Source organism: Serinus canaria, chromosome 2, assembly GCF_022539315.1.
Source record: "Serinus canaria isolate serCan28SL12 chromosome 2, serCan2020, whole genome shotgun sequence".
Lineage (NCBI taxonomy): Eukaryota > Metazoa > Chordata > Aves > Passeriformes > Fringillidae > Serinus > Serinus canaria.
In genome coordinates this window covers 67,796,768-67,815,414 of record NC_066315.1, presented here as the reverse complement: position 1 = coordinate 67,815,414, position 18,647 = coordinate 67,796,768, and the positions used below count along the sequence as shown (strand labels likewise).

The following is an 18,647-nucleotide window of genomic DNA, read 5'->3' as shown; positions in this document are numbered from 1 at the left end:
GCCGCAGACATAACGAGGATTTTTTTTCTCCTCGCAGTGACCCCAGAAGGTTTTTTTTCGGTTTTTATTTTTTTTCCTTAAGCCTCCGTCCCGGCCAGCTGAGGGAAGAACAGGAAGACTGCCAGGCTGTCAGCCGCCAGGGTGGACCAGCGCCCCCGCTGTGCCCTCGGAAACCTCGGTAGAGCCCCCAGCAACCGAGCCTGCACCTCCGGTGGGAAGGGGCGCCAGCACAGAGAGGAAAAACAGGAGGAAGGGAGTACACAGCTTGTGCCTGGGACTCCTTGGGCCTTTTAATAGTAGTCTGGCTGGACGGCATCCCTGAAGGAGCCTCCAGCAGCATCGCGTACGGCAGGGAGATGGGGAGGTTTATGCTGCAGATACAGTCCCTCCTTCCCACCGGTACCACATGCCATGCGGTGCCCGAACGCCCAGAGAGCGGGGCACGGGAGAGCTGGCGGGGGCCGCAGCAGTCGGCAGCAGGCATCTAGCAAAACCGGAGCACCACTGAAGAGCAAGGAAGTGTGTGGGAGATGCCTGGATGCCTGCAAATGCCTTGGAGCTGCGGGGTTAAGATATACATACTGAAGGTGAAGCAAATGACAGCGCAGCGATGTAGGATGCATCATCCAAAACGGAATTCTGCTGGAAGGCAGTGGCCTTCGGCATCAGGCTTTCTGAGGCAGAGGGGCTCAGCAGGGCCAAGGGAGATAGGAAGAACTTCCCTGGGTCATGCCATGGCCCAGGGCAGGAGAGACCCTTCCCGTTTGTATAATTTGGGAAGGTCAGAGGTCGGTACACTCACACTACTATAAAATTTAAGCCAGTTTCTGCCACAGTGACATCTGTGGCTCAGGAGGTCAAGAATTCACATGATAAAAAGTCAGGTCTGTTTAACCTCTCAGAAAAGCCAGCAGAGCCCACAGAATAGACCACTGACACAAGGATCAGCCAAAAAGCAGTGCTTGGAGAGCATCACAGCTGGATCATCTTGGGGTAGTAAAAATAAGCATGATGGGATGGCACAAAGGTGAAAGATAATAGTTTTTTGTAAAACGCATAACTAAATAACTAAACCATACTCTTTTCAATAGATAGCATTGCAAGTAGCTGCCTACATCATTCAGGTTCCACATACCTCTACGTTAGAGCAACTCCAACAATTGCAATGATGTCCCAACTGCATATTTTCTCTGTTTTGCTTCTACATAATAAAACTGGGTTTAGCTCTCTCTGAAGCACAGTCAAATATAAAGAATGCAAACAAGCAACCGAGCCTCATCTCTCCAAACAGAAAGGCACGTGACTGTTTGCTGCAGCCTTGCTCTATTGCACCTGCAGACAATTCTTTAGAGAAATCTGTGGTTTTGAGAACAGGTGGGCGATACTTAAGATGACAGAGCAGATCCTATTCCTACTGACTTCACAGAGCACAGTGCCAGACCCAGAGCTGTGGTACAAAACCAGAAAAAGCAAACAACCTGAAGGCACTCACTTCCCCTAAAGAGGTGTGTAGCCTTTCACAGAGCAAAACATGTGCTAGAGAATCACCTTGGATCACCACAGAAAGAGTTTCCATATGACTGTTGGGCTAGACATGTCCCAAGTACCACATATTAGCTGTTCCAAGAGTTCAGTGTGGCTTTAAAGGAAAGGAATTACTGTGAACCTTTGTATGGTAGAAAGAGCACACAGCTCCTTTTGTTCAGGTCAGGCTTTTGTAATCCATCCTCTTGTTCCAGTACATGGTGGTCTTGCCTGTTCTTCAATATAAAAAAACTCAAGCAAATAAAATGCCTTCTCTCCTAGCATTTGCTGTGCTAACCTGAAATAACCACACACCCAAAGGAAGTGAAACTTCTAGGAAGAGAACCACAAGAGTAACCCTCCCTTTTTTAAAGATGTCAGCCTTGCACTGCTTCTGTTTAAGCAATGAAAGCACTTGACTTCTGCTCATTCTGATGTTTTCTGCATTTACAATAGAATGATTTTTGCTGTTGTTGGCCTTCCCATGACCTGTGTGTCACTCAATAAACCTCTGAGGCTCTCAGCACCAAGTAGGAGCTCTGGCTTCAGCTGGACTCTGCAAGGTCTTGGCTGGGGGTTCTCAATTTGGGCTAAGGTTGGCATGTGCCATTCTGTAGGTTTAAGCATTATGGAATTGGTTCTGTTTTTCTCTTTTAGTCTGACTGGTGCCGTGTTTCCAACTTACTGAAAATATTCAAGTCATGCAAATCCCTGTGTACCTGTCACTGCATGCTCATGGAAAATGAGCCTGAGCTAAAAATTCTATACCTAAAGGGCTTGAAGCTGTCATCCTGATGCCAGATCCTACTGAATTTTACAACTATGAAAGGTAGAAATACTCCTGTGCCTAATGCTGAACATGTGGGGTCAGTTTGTTATTCCCCCCGAGAGTACAATCCTGTTTCAGAAAAACTTCAATCCAGTAAATCCAGAAGTACAACATCCCCTTTTGGAGTGAAAAATAGAACTGTGCACAGCTTTAATCCTGCCACTGAGCACTTCTGGCACTTGTTGCCTGGGGCCAAGTTGGTAGCCCACTACAATCAAACCTCATTCTCAGCTCTGGTGGCAGGACATGCACATATATATGTCCTGCCTCCCCCTGGGTCAGGAGAGCCCCTATTACAGCAGTGTAATGTTGACAACACATTAAATAGGAGCATGAGGGATATTCATGAAAGTTGGGTTAGTAATAAACATCTGTTATTCTGTGGCTCCAGAAAGGTTTTCCTTTTTTTTCCTTCCATGCTTACACACGGAAAAGAAGTTTGCTTTAGACTAGCAGTATGCTGAGGAGGATGGTGGAATTCACAAGCTTATCTGCTTCATGGAATGTAAAATGGATGTTCAGGAAGGCCAGATAGTCCCAAAGGACACAGACATCTTCCAGAATGAAGTATCTTTTATTATTAGTTCTTTTTACTGTCAGAGTACAACTTGTATCTCCTGTGAGCTTTTAAAAATACTGAGAAAAAACATTTGACAAGTTTTTACATGTCGGCAGCATGGACAGAGACACAGTGCCATGGTTGCTCCTCAGCAGAAAATGGGAAAATGTATTTGACTTTGTTTAAAGTAGAAGGATGTGCTTTATTAAAATGCATTTTATTCCTTCTTTTGTGACACGCAGTTTTACTATTTTCCATATTTAAGTTTTGAGACAAAAGCCATTACTGGCAATTGCACTTTAGAGAATAAAGAGCCAACAGCCTATGTTTTATCCACTTGCATTTTTGTGATCTTACTGTCTCACTGGAGTCATAAAATGTTATGGGAATGCATGCATTTGCTTGGCCATTTATTAGATTGATTTTAACCTATCAATTTTATGGTCTTGCCTGTTACTTTCTCAAACTTGTAAAGGATTTTTTTTTTTAAATACATGCAGGGTACCTTCCACATACTGTTAATAACCTTGCTGAAAGGACTCAAGCCCTGCAAAGGTTGCTCTGACCAAACCAATGCAAATACAATCGAAGTGATGCAGCGAAATTGCCTGGATTTGAAAACAGGCCAGGGCCAAATCATGGTGCTTAAGAAGCTCAAGGGCAGGTAATCTTGGCTCTTATATTGGGTTATGAGCTGGGGCTACAAACACAAATGAAGTCAAATGAGCTTGTAGCTCTAACCTTGTGCTGTGACATGTCAGCCCTGCTTTTTCAGGTTTCTTCATCAGTGTAGTCAAAATTATAGGGATACTCATCTTCTGTCATATAAAAGTAGGCTATGAAGGCTTCTAAAGGCTATTTCTGTACTATCTACATTTTTCTTCACATGTCCTACAGACTACAGTCCACTGCAGCATTTTCTTCTGCCCTCACTATAGTCCCCAAAAATTACTGTCTCCCAGACTGCATCTACATTTAGGAGGAACTTCATCTAAATATCTGAGAAGATCTCTCCCTGTCATTGTTTCAAAGTCATTTTAGAACTTCTTTTTACCACTGGGGCTTCAACACCCTCAGCACAGAGGCATGATGATTCACCCTCTTTCTGTCCACATCCATGAACTATATACTTCTCAGGGGAGGAAGAGGCTTTTCTACTATTTTCATAATTAAAGTCCTCATTTTTGGTATTTTGGCAGGCTTTATATTAAGTAATAAGGAGTGTCAAGAACTGCAAACAAGGGATAAAGAAAATTTTCACCATAAGGAATAAATGAGCCATATCTTTTGTGAGCATGAGCTGACCAGTGAAACTGGCAGGTTTCATGACTTCAGTTTGGATCATTAACCTCTTTAAAGGAAACAGATTACTGTAACAGTGGCAGCCACTAACAGCCAACATGCATTTCCACCTGAAACCAAGGTGAGTGTCTCTGGAACAGGGACACCTAAAGGTAAAGCTTCTCATGGAAAAGCTGAGTTGAAACTCAAGGATGGAGGCAGGCTGTATACTGCAGACAGCCTGGCTTTGGCAGCACTGTCAGAGTTATGTTTTCTGCACCACAGTGATTACCTCTGCCAGGTGATCATGCTTAAAATCACATTACTGAAGTACAGAGCAGGAACAACCAGACAGGGGCAGACAAGGGAGTATTTCCCTTAGTGGATACTGCCACCAAAACTCAAGGACTGGAAAATGCTGATCTAAAAAAATCAGTCTAAATAGCTTTGGTGCATCACCCTGGAAAGAGTCCAGGAGGGGCAGGAGAGTGACAATGCCTGCCGTGGGCTAAGAGGCTCTCTGGTAGTGCAAGGTCTCCTTTGCACAAGGAAGCAAAAATTATATCTAAGCTGCCTGGCTCCATTAATAATTGCCCCTTACTATTCAATACCTGAAGTCACTTAAGTCAAAAGGTCACCACAACTCCTAGCTCTGGAGTCACCTGTCAGCTTCGTCTGGTGCCTTTTCAAAATCTTTCTGTCAGAGAACGTGGATGGCCTGAACACTGCAGGGAAGAATAGGGTAACATTTCCATCCTCAGCTATCAGATTTGGTAAAATAGGAGACTGGAGTCTTTGCAAAGAAGCTCAGTTAGCTCATTTGCCTCTGTTGCCAGTGCTGGAGTAAGAAAAATCTTCATCAATTGCTCAACAAAATAATTCATAAAACAAGAGGGATTGAAATTTTATACACTTACTCAAGGAGTGGAAGGAAACGATGGGCTTTAAAAAGCAGCCCTGTCCTCTAATACCTGCAAACAACATGGGGTGGGCATGGGGGTTTTTTCCTGTTCTCCCCCAATATGCACTATTCTGCTAAAAGGGGTTTTTTGATGTACAAGCCAAAGTCAAAGCAGCCTCTCCTGTTTTAGCCTTTAGTTCACAGGACAAGATCCATTCCTTCTGAACACCCCTGTTGAGGGGGAGCCCTTGATTAAATGAGCTACAGACTGAAACATCCTTTCATGCTCCTGTGGGGAGTTTTGACTGCAAAATGTTTGCATGCATAGCCAGGGCACTGCTGGGACTGTGTATTCTCACTTTGTTCTCCTTCCCTCTCCCTCAGGCAGATTCTGTGAAGTACTGAGCCCTCCTGGAGCCAAAGGGAGTTTAGAAAGTCCTCAACATCTTTCCACTTTTGGCTGCCTCATAATATAAGCATTAATGTATGCACAGCCTATTTTTAGAATCTGTAACATGCTTTCTGGGTAAAAAAAAAAAAAACGCTTGAAAGACCCCTTCTTCTCCCTTAGAGTTGACATTGAATTGGATTTAATAGAACAGCCTGAAATTCCTTCCATTAAAAAGTGTATTATAAATGCTCAAGGAGCTGTAACTGCAGTTGAAAGCTAGATATATTCCTGCCAAAGGGTAAACTAACTTCATCTAATAGGAGAATATTTCTAGTGGGACAATTTACCCTTTATGAGGCTTTTTCCTGGAAACAACACAGAAAATATGTCTTCACTATGTTTCTAGCAGAGCAAAATAAATATACTTGAAGGTTGCTAAGAAAACCATCGGCATCAAAATATGCAAGACAAAATTTACCTGTGTTTCCAGACTCAGCCTACTGCAATCAGCCATCTGGGCAATAGAAAGTTCCACAATGCTGGCCTTCAGTACAGTTTGTAATGATCCTTCAAATGGCTTAACACCACAAATTTGTATTGCATTTTGAAATAGGAAGCCCTAAAGTATTAAAATAGATGATCGTCGTTATTCTGTGTCTGCAGAAGGGGACACTGAGACACAGAAAAGAGAAAGCAGCTTGCTTAGGTCTGCAGAAAGAGATCATCCTAAAGTCTGAAGTATTTGTAGCATTTGGCATGTGAGTTTATATACAGCCCTTAGAGAACATACTGTTTTGCAGGGGAAGGAAACCAATCACATTACACATGACCACTAGAGGTGTATATGTCCAACAGAGCCATTTGCACATACTAACAAATACTTTTTTGGTTTTTTTTTTTTTAAGGACAAACTGTTCTAATGTTCTTCCTTTTTTTTTTTTCCTCATTCCTGTGAAGAAAAATCACTCAGTTTAAAAACAGTAGGCAGTGGATAACAACTTCAAACAAGGTATTTTTTTGCTACTGTTGTTAGTAATTGAAATGAGTCCTTCCTTTGCTCTTGCTACTCTACTCCAGGAGAAGAAATTGCCCTTGTTTTAGATGAAAACCCTGTGTCTTAACCAGTGATAATTCTCGCATAAACATTTGAGCCGTCCTGCTGACCTGCAATAGGCTATTCATGCTCTTAAAATTAAGGGTACACAAAGTGCTCAGCTATGTGAATAAGGAGGCCTTCATCATCTGCTTAAGGCAAGGAGAAGTTCTCAATGAAAGAAATACATAAGGGAGTCACAGCAACAGGAATTCTGAGCATGACAGACATGCAGGATTGGACCCTGAGCCTGACGAACAAGTATTGCTGAACAGCATTCATTCACACAGCAGCATCAGTAAGATACAGCTCATTGGAGTTTGCTGCTTCAAATACTTGAAGTCAAAACAAGCGTGAGTGATTTGATGTGTCTACACAGCATAATTAGAGATGTAAACAATAACTGCCACTGCAGAAACTAGAGCAATATGCTAAGTAATTACCTGAGTTATTTTGGCCTGGCTACGTTCTGCATCATTAGTATAATTACGGGAGTTGAATTCAAGCCCATCATACCTTTGATAGTTCAGTTTGTGCACAACAACCTCAGCCTCAGTTTTTATGATGTTTCCTTGATCGCCAAGGGTGGCCCATGCTCTCTCCCATTTTTTGTCATCTGAGCCACAAAGGAAAGACCCATTAATGAAAACAAGGTTAATTATGCTTTCATCAGAATGGCTGCAGAAGAGATTTCTTCTGAGAAAGAGCAGAGTGGGGAGTCCATTTGTTCTATTCCTTTCCTCCTTAAAAAATAAAGTAAAACCACACAATGAATGTCTCTATTTACATTTCAGAGTTCTTTTCATGCGTAATATGCCTGTGTGAATGTACCAAACACAAGTGAAGCATGAATAATATGTTACTATTTTTCCCTTTTTCCTTAAATTGCTTAGCACTCTATTTTTTAACTCTTCCCAAGAGCAAGAAGGTAACCATTTCCCTGCCCCCTTCCTCTTTGTTTCTTTTTTTTTTTTTTTTTTTTGTTATTCAGGATGGGGCTTGCAGTGAATCTGTTAGGACTATTGTGCTATATTCATCAGTTCTACTTGGTGCAGCTCATGTGTGAATCGAGGCTTTTTATCTCTATAAGAAAAGGTATTTCCCTTTATAGCATTCTAAATCGAATACTGTGTTGGCCTTATGTTTTTTTTTCCCTTTCCAGCAGACATATGAGAAATATTTTCCCTAAAGTCCTGGTTATTATTTGTCACCTTATAGAGGCCAGAAACCTTAAACATCCACGTGGTTTGGGATCATGTACACTGGAAACACACTGGAAAAGGTCACAAAAGGTAGCAGAGCACCTTCTTCTTATAAAGACAATATCTGTTGTAACTGTGAAATATCTGTGAAAATGATTCTTGTCACTTTCAAATAACGAAGTTAATAAAAAAACCTACAAAATTTGTGTATTTGAATAGGACAGTGTTAATTCTTCTGTAACATCATCTAAGGACGCTCAACTGAACCCACTGTGAAGCCTGAGATAAACATGAAGAATGAAGCAGAAGACATACAGTGGTGGTAGTGTAAATTGCTTGAAAAACAACCTCTACCTATGTTAAAAAGACTCTGGACTTGACTGCATAGATGCTTCAAGTACAAAAACTCTCAGGTTCAGCATTAATGATATGTTGTTTGTTTTATTTGGGAGAAGATGGGATGCAAAGCCAGTGCCTGTTCTTGTTTCCATACCATGCAGGTAAAAGCTTGTTGTATTCCAGTGTTAATCCCCCTGGACACCAACTTAATTTTCAAGTGCAGTGAGCTACAAATTAGTCCAGCTAAAAAATCTTCAGAAGCATCCATTTTTCAGCACACAATGCTGTCATACCCCATGGGTCAGAGCCAACAAACAATGCAACATAGGGCACCAGCCCAACTCATCTTGTGAGAGAGGGAGGGTCTTCACTGTCAATGTCAAAAGTACAAATTCTCAATTTCTGCTGAAAGTGAAGGCTATGCAGCAGGAATTGCTGCAATATCCTCCCACAGGATTACTGTAAATGCAATGCATGTTCTCCTTAGGCCTTCCCAGCAAAATTTACCCCTTGTCATCACTAGATGATCCCAACACAGCCCTTAGTCCAAGACCATCTCTTCTGCTGCTTCAGTGAAACTCCTGCAAACAGAAATAATTTGTATTAGAAGTTGACAGCTGTACACACAATCAGTGATCCCAGAAATCAAGTGGACATGAAGGGAGTTCAAGGAGTCCTCCTGTTGGAGAACTAGGTTTTAATGGGAGTAGTTAAAAACAATTTGACCTAAATAAATTAAAGATTCAATACAATGAGAAAGCAACAAATGATGAAATACAGACTTCCATATTGTCTGACAGGAACAAAAAGTTAACAAAAGAAGAAATCTTAATCTACATACCAAAGAAAAAGGTTTCTGAAGAGGTTTAGTAAGGAATTTGCTCATGAGGGTTCAAAACATTACTTTACTCAATTCAGTGTCTAATTATGAAAGACATTTTCACAAATTCTGCAGATGGGAACCCCTGCATGAAGAAGGGGTTCTTTGGGTGGGAACACTATCTTGGTGCCAAACTCTTCTTTTATGACAGACCTAACAGTGCCATCACTAACATCCAATGATTTAATTACATAAGGCAAAGAGATAAGATAATACAATCTTATCTTAAACATATGGTAAAATATGCATCTGAGCTAGCCTGTTGATCAAGTTGCTTCTCTTCAGTTGTTGCCTGCCAAATATTAAGGCTTGTTTTTCCACTCCTACCACTTAGATTTCTCAGTTTTCTTATTCCTATTACTCTAACTCAAAAACTGCCTAGAATGGTTACTTGTAGCTGCTGAACTAGTACTATTTATTCCTCCTAAACTTTGGTGAACTTCCTGCACAATCAGGATCCTGTTCTTCCTGTCAAAAAGGTCTGACCTAAATCCCAGTCCTATGTCATCTTGTGGTGACTGCTGCAGTTAGAGCTACTAAAAATAGGATTAAATGAGAGGTATGCACAGTTAGCTAAGTGCCACTATTATGGGCCATTTTCTTAGACTTGTATTTGCTTTTGGAAACTCATTTGCCAATGAATATTGCTAGTGCATCTTCTGTTTGTTAAAAAATAAACCAGGTAATTGTGGAAGAGGTTTTACAGTGACTTCTGTGAGCCAGAGAGAAGTTTGATAAGAGGATGCATGGTTAGCCCTGAAAATTTCCTACCAAGGTTGTTGAAATGGGAACCAAGAAAGAAAGAAGGATAAATAAGAGAAACCTGCAACTGCCTATTCCAGTAAGCACTTTATTTGTCTTTTATGACCAATGAGGAAAGTGTAAAATCAGGAGTTTTGTAAGGATGTATAAAAAGCATGCTTGAAATAATATAACAAGTTTGAAGCCTTCTAAAAATGCAGTCTGTTGCTTTGTATCATCTCTGTCTCAACTAGGACAGGTAATGGTTCTGTGAGGAGCTGTTGTGGGGTTTTTTTTGCTTTTAAATTGCTTTCTTTTAACATTTGTGATCAAAACCTCATAATGCTGCTTGTGCAATGAACAAAGAGACCTGTAATTAAAGGCACTATTAGTATTATAAGGATACTGTTTGTTGACAGGGTCTCAAATGAGAAGCAACTCTTGTTGGTTGTTCCAAGAAATTTCTAATAATTCAGCTTGGGGGCTGGATGGGATTAGAGGGGTAACAGTCTTTGTTAGGACTAAGCACAGTGAGAGACACACCTTTTCACTCATCCCCAAAGATATTCCCCACAAACTCAAAAGTTTTCCTGAAAATTTTGTATTGATGTAGCTCCACCAGCACAGATTCACTGGTGCAAAGCACCAGAGAGCTCTGATTACTCCCATGTACAGCTATGTGTCAGCACAATCAAACACAGAAGCCAAAGAAGCCCATGCAGAATTAGGCATGGAATTGGAGCTTTACAGCAAAATGTTTCAATGGGACCAGAATTTCAGGTTTCTATTCCTCTCTAAAAAGAGTCACCAGGAAGGATCTAGTGAAGACAGAGGCATCTGCAGAGATGAAAAAGAGATGAGAGACCTTGGGAAGACCTATGGGGAATAAGAAAGCTGACAGACTAAGCCCTGAAAAGCATTACAGCTTTCATGTCTTTTTAGCTGCACAGAAAAATCAATACTGGGGCCTTGTATCCTCCAATCCTGAAAGGAAGCAAAGAGCACAAAGGGGAAACAGCGTAAGTATCAGCCATCTGCTTGTGGGGAGCTGCCGCTCCTGTGCTTTCCAATAGGTGATGGATGGATGGATACAAGCCTGTCCTGGCAGGTGGGGCAGCAGCAAGCTTTTGTTCCTGCCTTGCCACAGCTCACAAATGTCACCTTTTGAGTGAGAAGTTGAGCAGCTTCTCCCTTTATAGCGGCTTGATACCACCCCATGCCAGAAAAAGCCCTGTCTACAAAGCATCTCAGAACATAACTATGTTACATACAGCCAGCCCCTTGCACAGCACCTGAGCAAAACAAGGGAAATTCTTCTGACTTCCTCTTCTCCACTGTTTGCAATTTTAAAAAGTGCATGTGTGTGGGGGAAGAGATTCAATGCCTCTTAATTGTTCCCTGGCTTCCTGTCAAAAAGGTCTGGGCCTAAAATCCCAGGAAGCTTCTCACTCCCTGTCTTAGGCAGGATTCAGGAGAACAATATCTAGCTACAATCAATGGTGCTGCAGCAGAGACTTGTTAAAATATGGGGTTGCATTGCTGTCTTCTCCTGAGAAGTGCCAGTATGTAATAGCACACATAACTGTTACAGCAGAGAAGTATTAGTAGTGCTAAGTGCTGAAAATCACACACTAATTTATCTTCTGGCTTCTCTAGCAATTGCTAGCAGGATTTATCTTCCTCTAAAAAGCAAATCAGATAGATAGAAGGTCTGCAGAGAAATTTACCACAGTACAACTCAAGAACAGTGTGTTTTAAAACAGAAGAGCTCATTTTTCTCCAACAGTGCATTTTTTAAAATTCTCCATTTAGTTCCAAGGGTTGGTGATGCCATAACACCCAAGAGGGCAAAACTGGCTGGCCCTAACGTAATTATTCTTAACACCCCTCTCAATGATAAATTACCTTCAAAACTGATGAGCAGTTTCTTCCAGTATAAGCCCAGAAGTTTTCTATCCCACAGTAGTTTTCCAAAGCCATATTCAGTACTCAAATGGCTTGGCCTAATTTTCCCAGAAAAAGCAACCACTCTGCCTGCTGGAGCAATGGCAAAGTTGTCCAGCAAGAAAGACTGAGCCCGAGTAGCTACCCCTGCACATGGTTGCCTCTACCAGACAAGAGACCCCAGCACATGACTGAGGGAAATAAGAATACATAAAACATATAAAGTTGCCATTGCAGCCTGCTTACTTCCCACCATTGTCAGTATAAAACTATTAAAAACACATAATGTTTCCCAGATTGCTCCTTTTCATGTGATGAGACCTTCCTGACAAAGGTTTTCCTCTTCAAATCATGCTCAATTTCCTCAGATGCCAAGGGACATTAAAAAATAATTAGTAGATTCAAGGCTGAACTCATTGAGAATATAAAGTGCTATCTTTTATTTTTCTCCCAGATTGCTGATGCTCAGTTGAATCTCCCACTCAGGACTCAGATAATCCAAGATATCAGTTATGTCCACTGATTCAGAAACTGAAAAAAACAATTTGGAAAACAGTAAACAGGACTGGAGGGTCAAATCCTGTTTGCCTGGATTTAAGGCAGAGCCACGCATTGAATCAGTCCTTCTTTCCTGCAAGAAAGGGAGAAGCACAGATGTGGTTGTGCAAGCATCAGCTGCTTACTTGGGGACATCCAGTCAGACCACAGCACATCAGATCATTTGGGAAGCCAAGCAGAGCACATCAAACTAGAAGGTTTGATGATCAAACTCTCTCAAAATCAGGTTGCTTACTGGAAGCATCCCTGCATATGCACGTCTGGTGCCCACACACAGGCACTCGGGCTTGACCATGCTGCACAGCCTAAAAATGTCAAGATCACCAAAGAAATTCTGTGAAAAAACAGGAATAAAACCCTTTTTGTCCTACTACCACAAGGCTTGCTTTCTTCCTTTGTTGCAGTAATTCATTTTGTACAGATTTAACAAGCTAAATCTTAAAGTCCTTCCTAAAACAGATTTGGATCCAAGCTGCACTGCATACTAGTTACTGGCATAACTGAGCTCAGAATTCAGACTTTTATTCTTCTTTATTTCTTTTCAGGCAGCCTTCCTGCTCCTTCAAAATAAAGCACAGACACCATGTACAGAATTCAGAGTTACAGAATTAAGAGTTCATCTCTGCATAGCTAATTAAAGGGCATTTTTTTTTGTCATAGTTTTGCCTTTTTAATAGCACCATGTTATTTCTGAAAAGTATCAGTGGCTTTAACAACTAATGATGATTTTAGAAATAGAAGCAATGCTTTGCTTTCCCTAGTAGGATTCAAGAAACACAGTGTGGTGTAGAAACCCCTGTTGAGCATACCTGTCTCACACAGAGCTCATTACCTGGGTGCACGTGTTTAACAGATGCATCATCACCAACTTTCTGTTCCCAAGGAGAGGAAGGACCTCTGGAAGGAATTCTTCACAATTATTAGGTTGCAGGTTTCTTGTGCTCAGAAAGGGTCCCTGAGCTTTTGACTCATTAAAGAGATGGTCTTCAGAAGGCTCAAGGGCTTGCTTCTGCTCCAGGGAGGAATAATCTCAGTAAAAACCCCTGATTTCTGTGCTGGCTGGGGAGCAGTGCTGCTGAGAGGGAGCTCAGGGTGAGAATGAATTGTGACCGGGGCACCAGCCACAGCCTACCTGATAGCCAAGGTGGCCAGCAGCATCATGGGCAACAGATGGTGATCTGTTTTCCAATTATTTCCTTTTACTTAGCATTCATGAGACTACACCTAGAATATGGCATCCAGTTCTGGCTCCAGGGGTGAAAACATGTAGAGTCAGACAGGACAAGACCAGGAGGGCCAGAAGTTGTCACACAGGTCTGTGAGGAGACATTGGTGGACCATGACTTGTTCAGGCTTGAGAAGGGGTGGCTTTGGGTACCTGAGAGTGGACATCCTGCACTTTTGAGAAGAGATAAGAAGGGAAGTACATAGCAGAGAGGCAGTGACCACAAATCAAAACAGGATAGAAGGGGGAAACTCCCCATTGGGACAGTCAAGCAGTGGCTCAGTTGCCAAAAGGTTGAGCAATCTCAGTCCTTGGGGGATTGCAGGACCTGGCTGCAAAAAGCCCTGAGCAATGTGGGCTGATCTCATTGCTAATCTTGCTTTGGGCAGGAGGTTGAACTACAGACCTCCTGAGGTCCCTTGTAACCTAAATGGTTTTTGCAACAAATTAATAAGCAATAACATTTGCAAGGTATGTACCCAAAAAAGTTTAAAATAAAAGAACTCACCCCTGGCCACGAAAGAGCTGAAAAGTTTTAGGAAGCAGGATTTTTCAGATGCAATGTTCAAAAACAAAACTAGCCCTCCCCCATCTTCCTCAACAATGTGTAATATTGAGCAATTCCACTAAAATCTACTTCAGATATCATGATCTGACACTTCAACTTCGTCCTGACCAGTCACTTCAGAGATTAATGTACTTGGGATTCAGAAGAAGGAAACCCTTTCCTTTCTTCTGGCAGGTGTTCATAAAAAAGCAAAGAAGGGAGCGTATTATCAAAGCTTAACTGCTGTTGAAGCTTTTGAAATAGAACTTCTGACCAAGAAAACATCTGCTCTACAAATATAAAACCAGAATAAATCCACTAGTGTCGTCCAGAGAGATTCTTACCCTATTTACACTGGCCCAAGTTGAGCAACTCCCCAGGAAAGAAATTCTTCTGAATCTACACTATAGGTTAAATAGCTGGATCTCAGCATCAACAACTGTACAAGAAAAACAAGCAATCAATTTATGTATTGCTTAAGAGGAATGAAAAGGCAGCAAAAGAAAACAAGTAGCATGTATCACCCTTTGTTGGCATATGTGGGAAGCTCCATAAGACTCTCAGCTCCTAGATTTATACATCCCATAAAGTGGCCAAAGGGGGCTGTGAAACCTGAGCAGGGAAGGCTGCTCTCCACCACCGGCACAAGGACTTGTGAACTCCTCTCAGCTGCATGGGGCTGTGCATTAGATGTACAGAGTGCTTACTGCATGTCCCTTCAAAGGGCCAAACACGGTCCCACCTTCCCACCTAAACGAACGGAGTCAAAAACCACATGCAGCTCATACTGCTCCATGAGCTCCTTTAACATCCAACACCCATGGGCCTGGCTTTATTCTTCAGAATGGCCTAGATTGCTAATGACCAACTTGTGAAAGATGTGCAGGATCAGCTTCCGCATTAAGAAGAGTTTTTAATTGGATCCTGGGCTCATTGGAAGGTTTTGGATGTGGAAAAATCATCTATATGGCAACTTACTGGGTTGATGAGTAAGTTCAGTGCTGAAAACTTTCCTCATTCCATGCTTTGAAATGCTACACTCTGTTTTCAAATTAACTCCCATTCCTGCTTGGGTCATGCAAGCTTAAATACTCCTTCATACACATCTGTATTTTAAAAAGCATTCCAGAATGAACCCCCCCCCCCACCCTGCAAGAAAAATGCTTTGGGGAATTTGTAGGAGGATTAGAGTTTTAACTACAAACTGCAGAATAAAATATTGAAGTATTATAATGCCTTTTCAGAAACCAGCCTTTCAAAAACTGGTATTTTCTTCAGCAGTTCTGTGGTAAAAAGTCCTGCCCATGAATCTTCTCTGCTTTGAAGTCTTAGCACTTCCGCAAAATAGAAAAAATTGAATGTGGAGCACAGGGACTGTAATTATGCTCCATCATTCAAAATAAATGGGAATAAAAAGCTCAAGCTTCTCTGAGTTTTAAAGTTGAAATGTTCATGTGTTGTCTTAGCTAGCATGAGTTCTAACATCATTATAGCGCAAGGATTTCATATCACCAGAGCTTCATACCTCCTCAATGTTGCTGTCAGGCAGCTCCTCTAAGCACTGACTGCTCCTGGTCCTTGCAGCAGTCATCTGACTCCAGATCCCACCAATCCACTCTTTTATACCACTTGTGCTTATTGGCCACAGGTGTGGCTTGTTAAGATCAGGCCTGCTTCTAATCTTTAGTAATTGGTCCAGCTGCAACTCATTGGGGATAACAGTACCTTCTATGCCACCTTCATTTACCCACACTGCATCCCCCTACAGTCATGACCACGAAAGAGATGGTAAAGCCTCAGGATAAAATTCCAGTTTTGCTGAATTTGTCAAAGGCTCTACTATAAGGTTTCACACTTAGAATTTCTACTTCATGGGCTTGAACCTGGGTTTTTACTGGTGTAGGCCTTGTTTTAATGTTGGTGTGAAATTAGACAAAATTCCCACATTTAAAAGGAAAATCTTTGGCTGAAAAGGTCTTCTTCTCCTTTGCTTCACTCACACTTAATCATTCAAGTCTTTAGCTAAGTAAATAATTCAGGAATTTTCAATAAAGATGAAAATAATTTTTGTATGTTCAAGTAGAATAAATTTCAATGCTAGATAATATTTAGCAGCCTGTAATTACAAGAGATTTACAAAGCTTTCCTTGTAAAACAGAAGGATAATTAAACTTTTTACTTCAGAGAAAATGTGATATTATTCACCATAAGCAAAGTTATAAATGGGGCTGATGAAGAATTTATTACATATACAGACTGCATGCTTCTCAGGAGAGTGCTGTGTGTCTCCAACATATCCTTCTAGACAGGGAAAGATGTGCCAGAAATAAAGATGTGCCAGAAACAAATCTAGTGTTATAATGGGAAAGAAGGCAAATGATCACAAACAACTGCCTAAGACAAAAATTAAAAACTGTATTTTTACATTGTATATACATCTTCACATATGTAAGAAGGAGCTATTAGCACTTGAAGGATTTAATTTTTTCCTTTCTTGCAATGTTTTTGGTGTGAATTTTTGGTGTTCCTACTAACAATCAGCAGCAGAAAATAAACCAGAAAAACAATAAACATTTTAAAAGTGAAATCTTGTTTCTCTGAAAAAACTCCCCATATTGCATATAAAGTAAGACAAAGGAAATCAAAAAAGAAGGAGATGGTTTTCTTGTCCTGGGGGAAAGCAGAAAACCTACAGTGTATTTGCTGGCAACCCCTTGCATACAGTCCAAAGAGTGATTTAATAGCAGCTCACAACTGCATTTAGGAGCAATTTCACTGCCATCATGCTTGAAGCGAACACTTTCCCAAGCAATGCCTCCTGACAACAGATGCCCACGCAGAATCATGTGGCTGTGTGGGCATGCTCTGTCATACACTAAAGATCAGTGATACAGCTCAGACATGATAAACATTTACCGCTTGGTGCAAAAGGAAGCAAGGAATACTTTAATGCTGCTGCTATCAAGTCTTATCACATATATTTTGTTAGGCATTCATACTTGCTTGCAAATTGTGTTTTTATCATGCCTGTAACCCTGTAATTCTGGTTGGATCAGATCAGCTGCCATGGATTATTACCTAGACCTGTCCAAAAGTAATGCACTTTTAGAAAAGCTTTTTTAGAAGACTCTCAGGTCATTCCTTCTTATCTCTCATCACTTCTGATACAGGACTCTAGCTACAACCCAAGAACACCAATAGATCAATACAGGGCATTGCACTTGCCAAGTAATTTACATACTCTTGCAACAGGCAATATCCTGTTCTGGTTATGTTGATTGTGCCCTACGCAAGACACTGCAAACATTTCCATTTTAGATTTATTCTCAGACATTCCCCTTGTGTAGTTCTCATGCCCCATAGATTACCTCCATTTTCTACTTTCTACAAACCTAATTTCATGGATTAAACCTAAAATGTCCTTTTTACAGCCAAAGAAAATTAAACATACCAGAAATACAAAAGCCTGCAATAACATCATCTTCTTTTCTGCCATGTTTATGGCCATTTCCTGTCCTGTGATACATGGTGGAGTCATTCTCTTGAAAGTCAGCATGGAAGAGTGTAAGCAGGAAACAGGTTCTTAAAACTATTGCTATGCTTTAAGTGATGTGTAACTCAAGGTCATTGACTGAGCATCAAAGCAGACATTTAAGTGTCAGTCAGTCCAGGTTTTGGACTAGGTTAACTCTTCCAGAGTCATTTGACCTAATAAACGAAGGAAGATAATTTCTTGACATCTATTTTACTCCCCCCACCTCCCCAGCCGCCCAAAATAAGAGAGATCAAATAATTTCAGACAAGCATAATAGGATGTTATTACAGGATGTTGCACTGGATCATCTAACACTTCCAGATTCATGCTCTTCCTTTGCTGCTCCAGTTCCCTCCAAAGTAAAGGGGCCAGAAACCTTTGGTGCAAGACACTCCACCATGTAGAACACATCCACATATTCTTAAAGCTGATATCTGAGAATGCATCAGAACTCAAGAACTTCAATAATTTATTACTGGTCAAAATTAAATCATTTTTGTAGCACACAGCAGCAGGTAAAATGTGGTCTCAAAGAAATTTGAGAAGAACAACATCTATTGCATGCTTCTTATTGCCATTTTAGTTAAGATAGTGAGGATTTATTATTTGCCTTGATAAACATTCAGATTTCCTACTTAAACAACAACCAAAAAAATTATCAGAGTCTAGGGAAAGAAAGAAAAGAAAGTTCCTATTTGCTGTGCTTATTTAAATATAAACAATTCCTGGCTCTTTCCTCTTTTTTTTTTTTTTTTTTTTAATGTTCTCTAGTCAAGAATACTCCAGTATTTAAGTAACTTTCCTTAGTTTGTCACTCTGGAGTCAATTTCAATGCCACAGGCTCTTTAGTGAATTAGCAGAGAGAAAGGCTGAATGCTTTGATACAGATCAAGAACCCAGGCTATTTTGCGGGGGTGCAAATGACAATTGGCAATAGGTCTTTTCCTTTGATAATTCTATTCTGTAATCAGAATTTTCATACCAATATCAGATTTCCACTTCTAACATTTCAGAAGCACAGATAATCTGAAATCACTCTTCAGTTCTATTCCTGCAGAAGCAGGTGACCCCTTGGTGTCTTTACAAACCATAATACCA

At 41.0% G+C, this 18,647-nt stretch overlaps 1 protein-coding gene across 1 annotated transcript in view; it reads right to left on the bottom strand.

The window, feature by feature from the left end:
• Nucleotides 1-18,647, bottom strand: part of LYRM4 (LYR motif containing 4) — a 615,895-nt gene that overhangs the window by 21,081 nt on the left and 576,167 nt on the right. The gene's annotated exons all lie outside the window — the stretch shown is intronic.